The sequence below is a fragment of the Oryctolagus cuniculus genome, chromosome 6 (genome assembly GCF_051225735.1).
Source record: "Oryctolagus cuniculus isolate XC-2025 breed Fujian yellow rabbit chromosome 6, ASM5122573v1, whole genome shotgun sequence".
In the NCBI taxonomy this organism is placed as follows: domain Eukaryota; kingdom Metazoa; phylum Chordata; class Mammalia; order Lagomorpha; family Leporidae; genus Oryctolagus; species Oryctolagus cuniculus.
The window spans coordinates 6,831,104-6,848,140 of record NC_142872.1 but is presented as its reverse complement, the minus strand read 5'-3'; the positions used below and the strand labels follow the sequence as shown (position 1 = coordinate 6,848,140).

Sequence of the window (17,037 nt, the reverse complement as noted above, 5' to 3'; positions counted from 1 at the left end):
GCATTCCTAGTCCCCACTGTGAGCATTTGGGGAATGAACCAGTTTATGAGAGCCCACCCCACCCTCTGTTTCTCAGCCTCTGAAATCAATGTTTCCTTAACAAACAAACCCAGCTACTCAAAAGGCAGTGATAAAGAAGAAAATCTTAAAACCAGCCCCCAGGGCAGGGTGGTGGGGCAGGAGATACCTTAAATACCAGACTAGGAGAAGTTTGACAGCAGATTTGTCATCAGAAACAACGCAACTGAGCAAGCAGTGGTATAGTATCTTTACTGCAAGAAACCAACTGTCAACCTACAGCACTTAACATCAGAGAAAGGATAAAGAGGAAGATGAACCAAGTACATCTGAATATCAGGGTCTGGGTTAACTAATGCCTTAAAACTCAGATGTTACAAAGTTTCAGAACACCAGTTCACAGCCCTGCAAAGCCTTCCTCATGTCCTCCTCACTCCATCTCACACCAGCTTCTGCGCTGCTTCTCACGCTGTATGACTTGGCTCACCCGGAGGTATTTCAGTGTGCGTACAGACCCTGCAATCTCACCCTCAGTGTCTGAGTACACACCCAGAGGCCAGTCAGGACCCCTGGTGACCACACCTGGCAGATTCCAGGTGGCTGCCCTCAGTGGACATCATCGCTTCCCCCTCCTCCTTGTTTCTCGGGCTCCACAGGTGATTCTGGTGAGAAGCCAGGTTTAGCACTCACCACAGTAAGTAGCTTGTAGGGTCTCCTGTAACATGGAGCTACAAGGGTTCTTTTACAGGTTTGCAGAGAGATGGGCATTTGCTAAGAAACCACTTGGGATGCGTGCATCCCCCGTGAGTGCTGGGTTCAATTCCTAGCTCCAAGTTTCTGTGAATGTGCACCTTAGGAGGCAGCCTAAATACGGATTCAAGTAATTGTGTCCCTGCCACTGACATGGGAGACCCACATTGAGTGCGAGTGAATCAGCCTATGAGTTCTTTCTATCTGTCTCTAAAAAACAAAAACCTCTTAAAGTACAAGGAAAATGGAATAAACATATAAATGGGAGAAGACATTTAGCCTGGTGGTAAAGATATCATTGGGGTCCCACCCTGGAGTAACAGGGTTAGATTCTGGGCTGCAGCTCCTGACTCCAGCTGCTCAGTATTTCATCCTCACTGTATTGATGGAAGACAGTAACACTTCCTCTGTGCTGATCCACGTATCAATGATGTATCAACGTATCAATGTATCAAGTAGAAAGATGGGAGCTACCAGTCCACAGGGCATGCATCTACAATGTCTGTCACCCAGAGTCTGGTGCTGGCAAGGAGGGGAGAGAATAATTAGGAAGAGAGGTGTTCATGAATGTACCAGACCGTCTTACGAATCCCTTCCTCCTCTGACTGTCACTCCTCATGCTCCTCGCATCTCTACTGTTGTCTGAAGACAGGGCAGAAGTGACCAAGTGAGGAAGCAGCTGAATTTGATTTCTGGGGAGTTGTTTTTAAAGGATTATTTTCTTGCTAACAGACACCAGGCAATTTAGCAACCTGGGTTCAAAGTTCAGAGGAACACGAGGCGTGACACTGCCCCTCAGTCACAGGACAAGAGGTGCCTCAGTGCTGCAAGACCCTTGAGGAAGATTCAACCCCAGCAGAGCTGAAGGGGCAAGGAGAAACCCGCCTGCCGCTGTCATCCTCCCTAAGTTGAGGCATCGTCAGAGCCACTGTTGAGTAGGATGAAAGGTACCACTGGCAGTCAGACCCCGCCAAAGCCACCCCCAGCCCTCAGCTTCCTCTCCAGGGACAGTGGGCGTGGCTGCTTTTCCAGAAATGGACGTGCTGATGCCACCACACAGGTGTGACTCTGTTTGGGCACACACAGCAGAGTCTCTGCAGAGATGCACACTTTCATTCGAGTGATGGCATTTCCCTGTTCGCGAGATCTGTTACGTGTTGTCAGGAAAAATAGTCAACTGAGTCATCTTTGTCCTGTTTTGAGAAAGGGCTAAGGCGTGACAACAAAATAACGTATAAACCCAAACAATGACGAAGCAGTGGTGACCGGAAGGTCAGAGTAAGATGTTTGCTTTGCCATGCTACCACTCACAGCATCTCTGCGCTGTGAGCCGCCAGCCAGGCTGCTGCGAGCCCCTCTCTCGCTCGGAGATGAACTAGGGCCCACTGAGGCCAAGCTGCTGTTCTGCAAACACTGGGTGCTGTGCAGGTGTGGGCCGTGCTGACAGTGCGTGCCAGCTGATTTGGGTGCCACCCTCCCCCACCCGACACATAGGCAGAGCTAGGTGAGGCTCCCCCCCCCCCGCCGCCACCCAGTGTCCTTACTTCTCCTTGTCCTCATCTCGCAGAGCAGGTGGAAAGGGGTACGTACAAGGCAGCGGCAGGCAGCGGGAGGCACTGGGGCTTCTCCCGTGCCACAGCATGCAGGTGATCCAGCCCAGGTCCTGCAAGGCACCGTCTGCAGTCGTTTGCTTTGCAAAGCAAGGTCTGTGGACCACATTTGCCTGCAGCAGCTGGGGCTTTCTAGAAACAGCTACATCAGTGCCCCCGCATCCACTGCATCTCAGCAAGACCCCTGGTGCTTGTCGGGACATTAGCTTAAGAGGGGTTGGCCTCACAGGACAGCGGCTACCTCCTTCACACGCTGTACAAAGCCCTTAGCAATCAGAGCCTGCCTACCCTGCCAGCCTCGCCGCAGCCACGCCCTCTCTGCAAGGCAACCACGAGGATGAGCCCACCTGAAGGCAGGTGCACTGCCCGTTCCTTCGCACAGGTGGCGCTCACGGGGGATTAATCCCCTCTACCTGCCCTCCTGAGCTCTTTTCAACTCTTGTTTCCAGTGCCAAGCTTCACCTGCCCGGCAGCTGGCAGCGTGGGGAGCTCTGACCGACCTGGGGCTGCTGAGACAGGACTCACAGCACCGCGCACGGTGCTCCGCTGACTGCGAGTTCCTAGGCTGCCCCGCTCTGCGCAGAGCCTTTGACGTGCTCCGTTCTCCGCTTCTTGGAGGTACACAGGATACGTGGTAGGCTCCGCATCCTGCTCATTGGATACATCCATCAGGGGACCTTGGACGTCTTTTCTGGGGACTATTTCCTCTTAGCAACAACAGCGCACACATTCAGGAATCGTGTCAAAGGCATTCTGTTCGTGTTCTCCCGACTCGTGGCCAGTTTCATCCAATGCACGATGGCCATGCCATGTGTGTGTTACCCCTCAGGCCAAGTGCGAACTTGCCATCTGTCTTTTCAAGATTCAATGTGTTTTAACTGTAATGAAGTAATGGCAAAGAAATTACATCATTCCAGTCAGTCATAGAAACAAAACGAGCTCTGGTGTGACCACTGGCTGCTCAGCCACTCCTCGGTGCCCCTCCCTACCCCGGAATGTAAGCCTAGACAGAGTTCACTCGCGACCTGAGAAATCCTTCCTAGCCACTGGCTGCTCCGGCCACTGTGAAAAACCCGGTCTCACGTTTCGTCCTTTCTTCTCCCGACTCCACACCACGGATGCAGGGCCTCCCGGATGCCGGCGGGGCCCTGGGGAGGGAGACTCCGGTGTGAAGGAGGGTGTTGTGAAAGCCACTGTCCCTGCACCTGCCCACCTTCCACCTACTGGCCCACAGCAGGTGCCCCACAAAGCCTGCCGGACACCTTTCCGAGCTGCACTTGAGAAAGTGCAAGTTGGGGGAGGGGCACCAGGAAAGGACGGGGCACCTAGAGAACGGAGGTGTCCAAGACCAGCACGGGAAGGCGGGGCCACTTCTCCCCGCGCCCACACCTGGCCGCTCTCCTGAAACAGGCAAGGGGAGCAAACCAGGGCAGTGACACGAAGCAGAGTTGCGGGGCGCAGACAGTCCCCGGTGTACTGCGGGAGCCCAGCAGCCTAGAGAGCAAACAGCCCTGCGGTCCCTCAGTGAGGAAGGGGCCCAGGGAGGTCACACCTCACGAAAACATGGCTGTGCTGTGCCGGCCAAGGACACAGGAGAGCAGCCCTGATCCCGTGGTCCTGACTAACCTGTCTGCAGGTCGTGAACGGACGATCCAGGGTGCTGGAGCCGTGGCCGCTGCCCTGCACGGCGTCTTGGGCTCGGAGACGTCAGACTCCCAGACCCGGCCTCCCTCTCCCCTCTGCCCTGGCTCCGGCGTCCACAGCCCGTCTCTTCTGTCTCCCCAGCTGCACCTCGTGGCTCCTGAGCAGGGAACTGCGCCTTTAGCCGCACGTGGCCGGTGCTCGTTCTTGGTCAAATAGGATTTAATGGAATTCACCGGAGCCTGCCGCAGCCGTGGGCGCCATCACCAATCAGGCCTCCCCCGGAGCTGCCCTGCACCCCTGGGCTGGGTCTCCTTCCTGTGTGCACGGCCGGGCATGTCCCAGTCCCTTCGGAGGACGGAAGCACGTTGTGTCCTGGTTTCCATGAAGAGGAGAGCGGGGACCCGGGCCGCCGGCTCAGTCACATCAGGACACAGCCAGGCAGGACTGTTCACACTGGCTTCCTGATTAACGTTCTACTTCCGGGCACTTTTTGATTTATATATTTAAACAAAACAAACCTGCCATTCCAGCACAGAGCCCCCAGATTCTCCCGTTACATAGACATCTGACAGCAGTGGGGCTGCGGCCACGCTTCCTAACCCTGCACCGACCGTGGCTGCGGGTGCTGCACCTGCTCAGGTGTCCTGGCCACCCTGAGTGCTTCAACCGTCTGACGGCTCCCGGTAAGGTCCGTTGTCCAAGCCGTTCTCCTGGGAGCTCTCTGATGTCTTTTCCCCTGACGACACTGGGGCTGTGGGTTTTGTGTACGATGCTGTTTTAAAATCCTGTGTGGAGTCCTGCCCCCTCCCCCATGGGCCCCCAAAGGTGCCTTTCGTGCGCGCCCCTTGGGAACTCGTGTCTACCCACCTGGCTGTGACCAGTAGGATGGGGCTCCAGGGAGCTTCCCCAGCCAGGGCTGGCTTCGCAGTCCCAGGCAGAGGCTGTGCTGGGCGCTGCCGTGGACCCCCGGGGGAGGCTGGGGCTCGGAGCACAGAAGGAGCCGGATGGATTTGTCTTCTTGCTGAAAGAGTAGCCTGCAGAGACACAGGTGATAAGAGCTGCACGTCAGACGCACCTGGGAGCAAACACCCCAGGCCCCAGCGAAGAAGCGAAGGCAGAACAGATAGGGGCTGTGCAGGCAGAGAGGGGAGGGGCGCTCAGAGTGGGGCCTCTGCCCCTGCCTGTGCCCCCGCCTCTGTTGGTGCTTGGGGGGAATCGGTTCTGAACAGCAGATGTCGTGGAGCCGGCAGGGGGTGACAGGTGTAGGCATCTGCAAGGGTGCCTGGCCCTCATGTGTGCGCGGCAAGCATTCGCAAGTCATTCTGGGAGGCAGCCTCGCTGAAAACCCTGAGGTTCAGAGAGCAGCCGACAGCCTGGCTGGGAGCGAGAAATCAGACCCTCAGGACAACTCAGGAAACCACAACTGAACAAACAGCAATCGGCGGGCGCACCTGCTGGCAGGTGGAGTCGCTCGGGAGCCAGGTGGAGCTGCCTGCTGACCTGGCAGTTGGCCAGGGCCTCTGTCTAGAGTCACAGACGAGGACCAGGCCAGCATGGCCCTTGCTGGAACCGTGAGCTTGGACTCGAGCTATCGAGCTGGCTGGCGAAGGAGCTGCCAAGGCAGCCTGCACCTTTCACCTCCTCTCGGCGCTCCGGTGAGGAGCAGAGCAAGCCCTGCGTCTGAAACTGCTTTGGAACCCTGCCGCTCCCTGCCAGGCCTGTGTTTCTGCTGCTCATACAGGCTCTCGTGCATGCCCCAGGTGTCCTAATATGGGTGGTACACGTGAGTTATTACTCACTCAACAGAGACGGTTCACTGAACCCACACCTGGGCGGCTTACACTGTGGGCTCTTGGTATTACCTGACTTAATCCATCTCACAACTCTCCCAGTATTGTTAGTGCACCCACTCAGGTGCAGGGAAATCCAGCGACGAGTTCCTGATAGCTCCTCACACTGCGATAACAGCTATCAGGTGGCTACGTCATGTGGGGCTGGGCTTGGCTGTTTTTAATAGACAACTCGGATAACGTAGTTTAAACAAGTTATGGTTTCATTTTCTCCCGAGCAATGAAGATGGGAGCTGCAGCCACCCTGCCACGCTCGGAACACCAGATCTTATTCCTCTGCCATATTTTCTTTTCCAAACCCAGCCTCCCCTCCCCCACTGCCAGCCTCTAGCCATCATTAGCCCGCATCCAGGTCACGTGTGTCTCAGCCGCTAATGAGATACAACATGTTGTGTTTTCTGCGCCTTATTTCACTTTACATAACTCCTCTGGAGCCACCCGTTTTGCTGCCAGTGACAGGATACCATTTTTTATGGCTGAATAATATTCCACTGTGCGTGTGAGCCCCAGTTCGTGGATGGTGGGCACCTTGGCTGGGTCTCTGTCTTGGTTCCTGTGAGTGGTGCTGCCGTGAGCACAGCCATGCCAGCATCTCTTTCGCGTGCCGGCTTCATCGCCCTTGGGTGCGGCCCCAGAAGCGGGATCCCTGGGTCACAGTTTTCTGAGGAGCTTCCTGGCCGTGATAATGCCTGTGGCGACTTACATCCCCACAGCAGTGTGTAAAGTTCCTTTCCAGGTCAACAGTCAGGAGTCGGAGTGGCAGCCCTGCTGTTCTGAGTCCCAGGCCGGCCCCCTCGCTCCTCGACATGTCAGGGCGAGTGGCTTCACCCTCAGGTTCCCCTTGGGCGTGGGTGTGGGGCAGGAGTGCCAGGAAGCCCTGCAGTGTCTCAAAAGTAGGGCAAAGAGAGGCGCTTCACTGCCTGACAACTCCGCTGACCCCACACCCAGCTGCTCGGTGGATGCCGGGAAAACACGCCCAGCTCTTGCTCTCGGTTGGGTTCCTTTCTTACGGCTCTGCACCAGGAGGAGAAGCTGACCACTGGCCTCCCTGCCCCGAAGCTGCAGCTTCCTGGGCTGGCACTGCGGTGCAGAGTTAAGCTGCTGTCTGTGGTGCCGGGATCCCATACAGGTGCTGGTTCAAATCCCAGCTGCCCCACTTCTGATCCAGCGCCCTGCTAACGTGCCTGGGAAAGCGGTGAAGGCTGGCCCAGGTGCTTGGGCTCTTGCACTCAAGTGGGAGGCCAGATGAAGCTCCTGACTCCTGACTTCAGCCTGGCCCAACCCTGGTGTTGTGGCCATTTGGGGAGTGAACCAGCAGATGGAGGATTCCTCTCTTTGACTCTCTTTGCCTCTCTCTGCCTCTCTCTGCCCGCCCCCCTCTCTCTCTGTGACTCTGCCTTTCAAATAAACAAAATCTTAGGATTCAGCTTCCCAACCTAGGACCATGGTGTTTGCTAGCAGGAAGAGAGAGCTTGGCTCACTGTGAATATCACTGACTTGCGCTGTGTGGACATTTGGAAAATAAAACAAGGTGGTGTGTGTGATTAAAAAGAGAATTCACTAGGATTAAGGGGTTTATCTCATCTGTAGTTGATGTGTAAATGTGAGATTCTGTAACTTCATGTTTAAATAGTTATTTAATATTTATTTTATTTAATATTTAAACATTTTAGAGTCACAGGAGTGAATGACAAGTGTTTTTCTTTTAAAGATCTGTTTATTTAAAAAGCAGAGTTACAGAGACAGGGGAAGACACACACACACACACACACACACACACAGAGTCTTCCATCTGCTGGTTCATCCCCAAATGACATAACAGTCAGGGCTAGGCCAGGCCGAAACCAGGAACCAGGGACTCCATCCTGGTCAGGAGGGGCCCAGGCACTCTGGCCATCTTCTGCTCATTAGCAGGGAGCTGGATCGGAAGTGGAGCAGCTGGGACTGGAACCAGAGTCCATTTGTCATGTCATTGTCAGCGGCAGCAGCCTACCCCACTAAACCTGCACACGGGCTCCAGGAGGTGGTATTAGAAGCAATAATTCCCTTCATTTTCATTCTAGAATTTTAGTCGGAAGTTTTTGTTCCCCATGACACTACCCTGCTATTCCAAGACTACACATCCAGCATTAGAACTCCATTTCTCGTTTAAGTAAATACAGGGAATTTGTGGTTAGGTGTTTGGAGAATTTCTTAATTGGGCTTTACAATACTTGATTTTGCTAAAACTTTTCTTTGAAGAGGGAAATTGTTAACATTTATCTTCCAACATCCCTTTATGTAAATATTCATAGCAGAAAAAGCATTTTGCTGCACACTTAGTTGAGAGATTTGTGCCTGGTATAATTCCACAAGGAGCTGTGAAGTGGATACTCTCGTTCGCTTGTTCATTGATTCATTGATTCATAGGGTAAATACTTGCGTTGGATTTGATGGCTTGTCTTCACTTGCTTCCCGCTGCTGCAGCACACGAGCAGGGACAGGGCAATCCTGAAGGAGAGGAGGCACACTGGATTCTGAACTCAGAGCGCGGTGTGGGCGTCGGCCAGGGCCTCCTGCTGTCACAGCCTCAGGGAGGGAGCGCAGGCTGGAGCTCAGTCTGTCCTCTCCTCTCAAGTCCGCAGTCCTGTGGCGAGCCTTCCTCAGCTCATCCCCTCTCACAGGCCACAGTGGGATTTCTCACCCCTTAATCCTGTTAGAATGGGCGTGAAGTGTCCACAGGAGTTCCAGAGGGGACACACTTAAAGCCACAGCACAGCACTGGTTACTTTATATCTTATCATTTTGTTTTACTGTTAAAATATTGGACTAATATGTAACAAATTGTGTAAGGATTATTATTCGAGTTCCTTTACAGTTAAGCAGAAAGTATGTCTTTTCGTAGCTTGAGCCACATTTGTCTTAGTAGTATGTTGAAGTAAGGCACTTAAAACTCCGTGTAGGATTATATCAGATACAAATATTTGAAGCAAGCACACATTACACACAGTAAAACATGTTTTGTTTTATGAATCTTTACATGTAAGATGCTGGAAGACAAATAGTAACAATTTTCCTTTGAAGGCAAAAACAAGGCGCTGTGAAATGCTTTTGTGCAAAGCCAGGCTCTCCCCCTGAGGGCTGGTGCAACCCTGAAATAAACAGATTGGCAGAAACCTTCTCATGCATATTAATGCGGCTGCATCGCTCCTCTGAGGAGGAAATAGTTCCGCATATTGCGGCTGTGTGTCAGAAGCGTGTGAGCAGCCAGAATCTTCTACAACAGAGACTGTCATCAAAGCCTTCCCCGGATGGATCTTGAGCCAGGGGTCCCTCGCAGGTCGTGCCGTGGAGGGAAACCCTGGCCTGGCCTGGAGCTTGGCAGTGGTGGGGTCTGTGTTGCGCACAGGGTCTGCTCCCGTGGACTCCAGCGAGGGCTCGCCTTCCCCCGGCCTGATGGCAGCTGCGGGGGCTTCCGAGCTGCTGGGACCCGCAGCCCCCGTGCCAGTTAGAGGTCCTGTCTCTGACCTGAGTTCTTAAAACAGAGCATAGTCCCTGCCAGTCACGGAAACACTGAAATCGCCCTTTCAAAGATGGATTCCAGGCCGAAGCAGGTGCGGTGGGGCAGAGTCTGGGCAGGGGGCTGCAGCTCTCGGCAGCCTTCCTTGGGGGCTCGATGGCACACAGGACAAGACGAGCCGAAACCCAGACCCCATGGATCCTCGCTTTTGTTGAGGAACCTTGGCACCGGACAATTATTTTTAATAGGTGCTGGATGGCAAAATAGGGAAATAACCATGCTGTGCCATCTGGACCCGAGTCAGGGACCCAGTGTCTAATCACCAGACAGCGGCCAGCCCTGCATAGTCACGGCCGCCTCATACACCCTCATCACCTCACTCTGCTCACCAGAAGCAGCGGCAGATCTGAATCTGTCCATTCTCTCTCCTCCTCCTCCCTTCCCTCCCCCTATACCCTGGAAGCCAGCAGCATAAATAAATAAGCCAGGAAGAGGCTCCAGAGCCAGACCGTTTGTCTCAGCCCAGGGCTAATGAGTTTGCTTTGTGAAAGCAACCACACACTGTCCTCAGAATGGCAGCAAATGTAGGCGCTGAGCAGAGAGCAGGAGAGGTGAGGCCAACAGGCCCTGCGCTCGGGAAGATGACCGAGACCCGGCCAGAAGGTTCTTTGGCCTCACCAGGAACACACACGACCAGGCGCGATGAGAGTAGCAGCTCACAGGAACCGAAAACAGCGCCTGGCTGAATTATTTAGGACGATGCCACAGCTGTATCGATCAGAGGCAGTTTTCTTGCTTAACCCTGCCTTCCCTTGCACCTGTAGAAGCGGCCATCGCCCAGGGAATTATGCCTCTGCGTGGGTGGGGGAGCTGGGCAGGACCCGGTGAAAGAAGACCGGTCATCCAATATCCTTCACCATATCCAGTGACAAACAAGCCGACCCTCCCCGCAGATCTCATTTCCCAGGATGAAGAAGCAGCGGATCACTTCACTGTGCACCCTGCAGGAAAAAAAGGTCCCGCCCCAGCTGCCGAGGTCCTGTTACCTGAGCATCCAAGCCCAAGACAGAACTGATGCCCGACAATACAGCATGGCGTCCGATACTGGCCGTGGAGGGAGACCACCTCTGCCCCGCCAGGACTCTGCCCGGCGCGCAGCAGGCGGCCACCCTTCCCTGAGCGACAAGGCAAGGAATGCAGGCTGTGGGGGGTGCCCAGGCCCTGAGGTCAGGAGCAGTGTCTGGCTGCTGTGTTGGCCTGGCCTGGGCTCCCCCGGGGCCACCATGCTAGCTAAAGGGTTGGCCCTGCCCCAAGCCTCAGGATGAATGTGGCACACAAGCACACAGCTCTGACCCCGCCATCTGGGAAACTCTGAGATGAAAACTTGTCCTTTGCGCCCTCCCACGGACAGTCTCACGGCGGTTCGCTACCCTCCTGGGACCGAAGATTGTGTGAGAGAAACTTCTAAAGGAAAGAAAGTGCTAGAAGATGCTCTGTCCATTTCACCTGGAGGGACAAGATGTGATGTCCAGTTCACCTGAAGACTTTGTTTACTTACTTTTATTTGAAGGTCAGAGTTACAGAGAGAGAGAGAGAGAGATCTTCCATCCACTGGTTCACTCTCCAAATGACCACAGCAGCCTGGGCTAAGCCAGGCTGAAGCCAGGAGCCAGGAGCTTCTTCTGGGTCTCCCATGTGGGTGCAGGGAGTACTTGCCCAGGCATATTAGCAGGGAGCTGGACTGGAAGTGGAGCAGCTGGGACATGAACCTGTGCCCATATGGGATGCTGGAGTCACAGCTGGCGGTTTTACCCATTAACCCACGACCTGGGCCCAAAGACTTGATTCTGAATGATGGGAGCCAGCACTTCATGGGTGCGTTGTTGGGGGAGGGGTCCTGTTTCATACAGAGTGAAAGACACGCTGGAGCTGACCAAACTGGTTTTTCCTAAAAGAAGCTGTAAGAATTTGTCCCGGATGAGTGTTGTTGTGACATTCCTCCCCTGATGACAGCTGGGCCAATGTCCTGCCTTTCTTCCTGGTAGTAAACCTATATGGAATTAAATTCAAGAACACACTGAAAGAGAAGCAAGTGTTAGGTAGGAGTGCCCAGCTCACAGGTAACACTAAACTGATCAGAGAGAACTAGAAGTGCTCAGGTTCCAGCCAGAGCGTAACATGTCACCCATCTTGGGCCTTGGAACAAGGGAGGGGACAGCCCCTGCTAAGGCCCTGTCCCTTCTTCCGAAATCCTAGAAGTGATGAATCTTACTGTGTTTAGATCCAAGCTGCACTAGAACAGAGAAATGGATAAACTGGCAGTCCAGAAATCATGGCAGAAATTCTGAAATACACCCGGCAGTCAGAATGCCATTAACCGAGACGAACTCCTACCTGAAAGTGGACCAACTCCACGTGTGCTCTGACTCGGGGCGGATGCAGGGGTGGGAGTGCCCTTGGCTGCAGGAAGTGGTCTTTGCACACTCCAGCACGATACTGAGAAATGCGTTGGTCCATCCGATTCACACTGCATTAGCAGAATTCTGCGTCGTAAGCAGGCAGAGCTGGTGCCAGCGGAGTTTCAACGCTGGAAGAAACAGTGATGCAGTTCACTCTGTCACCGGGTTGGGAATGGAAGCCACGCGAGCATGGAATTAGAGGCTCCTAACGACACTGATCAAGGCCATCCCGCGTGTCCAGTAAAGCCTTCTGGAATATAGTAGGCACGGAGAGGATTTCCTCACCCAGTAAAGGATGTTTACCCAAAACCCTCAGCTACAACAGGGAGCTATCAGAGCTGTCTCCATTAAAGTCAGAAACGGGACACAAATGGCTGCTACCCAACATGATGGTAGAAATTTTTTTTTAAAAAAGGATTTATGTATTTATTTGAAAGGCAGAGTTACCGAGAAGTAGAGGCAGAGAGAGGTTGGTCTTCCATCCGCTAGTTTACTCACCAGATGGCCGCAATGGCCAGAGCTGCGCCTATCCGAAACCAGGAGCCAGGGGCTTCTTCCAGGGTCTCCCACACGGGTGCAGGGGCCCAAACACTTGGGCCATCTTCTACTGCTTTCCCAGGCCACAGCAGAGAGCTGGACTGGAAGTGGATCAGCCAGGACTAGAACCAGCGTTCGTATGAGATGCTGGCACTGCAGGCAGTGGCTTTACCTACTACATCACAGTGCAAGCCCCTGGTAGAAATTCTAGCACATAGAGATGAGAATAACTTCTAAATATTTGCAAAAGGGAAAAGATGGCCTATGTGCATATTTAGATAGTGAATTTATCTTCTAAAACATTTCCTGGAGTGTCAATCAATAAATTCTTAGAAATTGAAAGAAAGCCCAGCAAACTGACCAGAGGTAAGATTAACAAAATCTCCAACCCTCCTCCTCACCAGCAGTAGCTGTGTAAGGGATGTGTACTAGAAAAAAGAAAAGAAATCCCAGCGAGTTTGTGAGAATAATAGTTGTAACCTTCCCTGAAAGATACAAACACAGTGATGGCTTGAGTAGACAGACTTGTGACAACTTTGGTTTCCAAATTGTAAGCGTCCCACTCTTTTCCTCCAATGTAACCCGTAAATCCACTCCCTCCTTAATACTGACAAGACAGATCTCTGCAGTTGTCTGGGAACCGGTCGAGTTAATTCTAGAATTCATTCAAAAGTTAAATGCACAGTCATCTCAAATCATTTTTTTTAAAGATGTATATACTTGAAAGAGAGAGAGAGAGAGAGAATCTTCCATCTGCTGGTTCACTCCCCAAATGGCTGCAATGGCCAGGACTGGGGCAGGCTGAAGCCAGGAGCCTGGAGCTCCATCCAGGTCTCCCACGTGGGTGGTCAGGCCCAAGGACTTGGTCCATCCTCCACTGCTTTCCCAGGCACGCTAGCAGGGACCTGGGTTGGAAGTGGAGCAGCCAGGACTTGACCCAGCGCTCTGACGCGGGATGTGGGAGGCACAGGCAGCGGCTTAGCCAGCTGCTGGATTCCAGGCCTGGCTCTTGGCTTCTGCTGCAGGCCTTTGGCAGTGAACCAGCGGATGGGAAATCTCTGATTATTTCTCAGTGTTTCTTTCCTTCAAATAAAATACATTTAAATTGTTTTAAGAAAAATCAGTAACATTCACACTTAAAATGAGCGATTTTTTTAGCCTATGAATTATATCTCAATAAAGCTATTGAAAAGTAAAGGAGAGTTTTTTTTTTTTTTTAAGTGACCTTTTTGGGTACAGTCTCTGGGATGTATTGGTGTCAGCAGGTCAAGTTTTGCAATAAAAACTGTCCAGGTGAGTGTGAGAGTTTATTAAAACTACGACCTTTTCAGATTCCTAATTTCAGTGTCTAACTCCTCTTAAAAAGCTCAACATTCGGCCGGCGCCGCGGCTCACTAGGCTAATCCTCCGCCTTGCGGCACCGGCATACCGGGTTCTAGTCCCAGTCAGGGAGCCGGATTCTGTCCCGGTTGCCCCTCTTCCAGGCCAGCTCTCTGCTGTGGCCCGGGAGTGCAGTGGAGGATGGCCCAAGTGCTTGGGCCCTGCACCCCATGGGAGACCAGGAGAAGCACCTGGCTCCTGCCATCGGATCAGCGCGGTGCGCCGGCCGTGGCGGCCATTGGAGGGTGAACCAACGGCAAAGGAAGACCTTTCTCTCTGTCTCTCTCTCACTGTCCACTCTGCTTGTCAAAAACAAACAAACAAACAAACAAAAAACCTCAACATTCATCATCACAGATTTTTCACAGATACAATTATTTTTGTGATTATTATTTTTTTTGACAGAGCTATAGACAGTGAGAGAGAGACAGAGAGAAAGGTCTTCCTTCCGTTGGTTCACTCCCCTAATGGCCGCCACAGCCGGCGTTGCACCCATCCGAAGCCAAGAGCCAGGTGCTTCCTCCTGGTCTCCCATGGGGTGCAGGGCCCAAGCACTTGGGCCATCCTCCACTGCCCTCCCGGGCCACAGCAGAGAGCTGGACTGGAAGAGGAGCAACCAGGACTAGTAGTACCCAGCACCCCAACCGGGACTAGAACCCGGGGTGCTGGCACCACAGGCGGAGGATTAGCCAAGTGAGCCACAGCGCCAGCCCCTTGTGATTATGAATTTAAGAAAAACTTAGATAATCCATTTTGTCAGTGTTATTTGTTGAAACCATTATGTATTATGTTGGTTACCAACAAAAGGAGAAAACCTGGTGTTGTGGATTAAATCAAATTCAAAAGCTGTGGTTCGTGTGGCTGGTTTTATGGCACTGTGGGTTTAGCCGTGGCTTGTGATGCCAGCCCCCATGTGAGCAGCGGGTCAAGTCTTGGCTGCTCTGCTCCCGGTCCAGCTCCCTGCTAATGTGCCTGGGAAGGCAGCAGAGCGTGGCCCAAGTCGCTTGGTTCCCAACCATCCATCTTGGAGACCCGGCTGGAGTTCCTGGCTGCTGGCTTCAGCGTGGCCCAGCCCTGATTATTGTGGCCATTTGGCGAATGAACCAGCAGTTGGCAGATCTCTCACTCTCTCTCTTTTCTCCCTTTCAAATAGATGAATAAATAAATCTTAAAAGTAAGACACTGGGATTCTCTGTCGGTTACGAGTGTTTCAACAGCTGAGACCAAACTGGCTCAGATGAAGGACAGAGCAAGGAGACCTTCCGCAGAGCTGGCCCACTCGGCGTGAGAAGCACGCGAGTCCGCACCTCACGAGTGCTCCTGTCCATACCTTCCTCGCCGTGGGGCGGGGGGGGGGGGGGGGCTCCCTGCCAAGCAGCATCTGTCATGTTAACTTTTTTCACTCCTAGTTTTACAGAAATATGAATTAGGTCTTCATTTTGGTTCCTTCGGAGGAGTGAAGTCTGACATTGATCTCTGATTTTAAACTTACTTTGTCCCTAGAAGAAAGAGAAATTCCGAAGCCTCTTTTATCTGCTCCCTGTTGGCCACCTGGCCTGTGTCTCTGGTGTCCACATGTGGGATTCCAGAAGCGCTAAGGTGCCCGGCACTTCTCCTGTCTCCGAAGGGTCCTGAATGATCCGTTCATCTCTTCCCACGCTGATGGCAGCAAAGTGGCCAGTACCACAGCTGGCCGAGTACTTGCTCAGGACCAAACCGACGTTCTGCCTTCTGGACGCTGGCGCGGGCAGTCCCCACAGCCTGGCACAGCGGCTCACTGCCCGTCCTGACCGTGCATAGAAGGCCAGGGAGCAGATAAGAATATTTTGCCTGGAAGGTGTCCAGCGGTGAGTGAGTAGACAGACAGCCCTTTTGAAACAGCAACTCTTCACAGAGCAGGGCAGCAGCCGTGCAGCCAGAATCAAAGCACTCCCCAGATTGGAGATCTTGGCATCGGGGCAGGAAGAGGCTGGAGACCATTCAGGCCCAAGCAGTCCTGTTACAGAAGAGAAAACCGAAACTCCCGGAGCTGAATGGACCTGCTCTGTAGCAAAAGCCAACAGCTCCCGCCCGTTATCTGTCCCCTTTCTTCCTTACTAACAAGCCCTCGAGTAGATGTAGAGTGGCGGTATTCCCAGAGCCGCCCTCCCAGCCTGCCCGGCAGCCAGGGGCGGATCTGTGAGTCCATTCTCAGAAAGGAGATGTAAGATGAGGAGACGGGCCGGGTTCTGGGGAGAGCTTTATAAGGGAAAGCTCTTGGCTGGCATGCCCTCTGCCTCTGCCGTCCTCTGTCCTGGGTGTAGTGCACACATACGGTCAGTTGCTCAGGGACTGGCATTTGGCACCGTGGGTAGGATGCCTGCATACCACATGGAGACCAGGCAGGTGCAAATCTTGGCTCTGCTCCCAATTCCAAGTTCCTGCTCATGCCCACCGGGAGAGGCAGCGGATGATGGCTCAGGTTCTTGGGTCCCTGCCACTGATGCAGGAGAGAACCAGACTGACTTCAGGGCTCCTGGCTTCAGGCAGCCTTCTGCCTTTCAGATAAAAAATAAATGGAAGAGCTCAGTTGTCAGCTGCAAACATCGTGGTTTTATCCTGAAGCAGAGTCTACCAGAGGTGTGGCCAGCTCCCACCCCGAGAGCCCATCTCTTCTGGGCATCCCATCAGCTACGCTGAGTCAGAGAGGAGGCCATTCTTAGATGCCACAGACCTCCTGGGCCTGCAGGACACCCTGCAGAACCTGAAACGGACAGGGCTTACCTGCCCCCTAGCCTTGCCCAAAGAGGCCATCAGCTCATAGGAAACGCACGCATCCAAGAAGAAAATTCTAGAAGAGGTAAGACCGTAAGGAGAGGCGTGCAGGAAAAAAAGAAAAGAAAAAGAAAAAGAAAATGAAAGAAATGTTGAGATTTGTGGGCCAGAGAGGAAAATAAAATGGCCACAAGCAGAAGCAAACAGGAAAACCAGAACGGCTGTCAAATCTCTTAGAACAGGCGAGTGGCACACACACCTGCCCTGCGGTGCTGGGCGCGGAGGCCGTGCCAACCTGCGGGACCACAGTGGTTTCGTGCGCTCCTGCAGAAAGGCTCACTCCTTGTGCCTCACTTAATTGTCGCTGGCAGATTAAAAACAAACTCCCCAAGCCCTTACCCGGTGAGTGACAGCCTAGGACAGACTTCGTGCAGCCAAGTTTGGCTTGCAAGACAACCAAGCGTGGCCAGGTGGGGACCAACGGGCCACTTGGGCGGCGGCCCGCCGGGGACGCAGCTGCTGCCGAAGCGACGTCC

General features: G+C 53.3%; 1 long non-coding RNA gene across 6 annotated transcripts; it reads right to left on the bottom strand.

The window, feature by feature from the left end:
• Window positions 1–252: 252 nt before the first annotated feature.
• Window positions 253–6,067, bottom strand: LOC138850048 (uncharacterized). Of its 6 annotated transcripts, XR_016235054.1 has the most exons (5): window positions 5,474–6,067; window positions 4,890–5,056; window positions 4,654–4,773; window positions 3,010–3,256; window positions 253–1,915 (listed from the first exon to the last, which is right to left on the bottom strand). It is a non-coding gene; the product is annotated as an uncharacterized LOC138850048 (long non-coding RNA). The 6 variants fall into 6 exon arrangements; XR_016235053.1 differs by having other exon boundaries at window positions 4,890–6,055; XR_016235055.1 differs by lacking the exon at window positions 4,654–4,773 and having other exon boundaries at window positions 4,890–6,042.
• Between the last annotated feature and the right edge of the window lie 10,970 nt (window positions 6,068–17,037).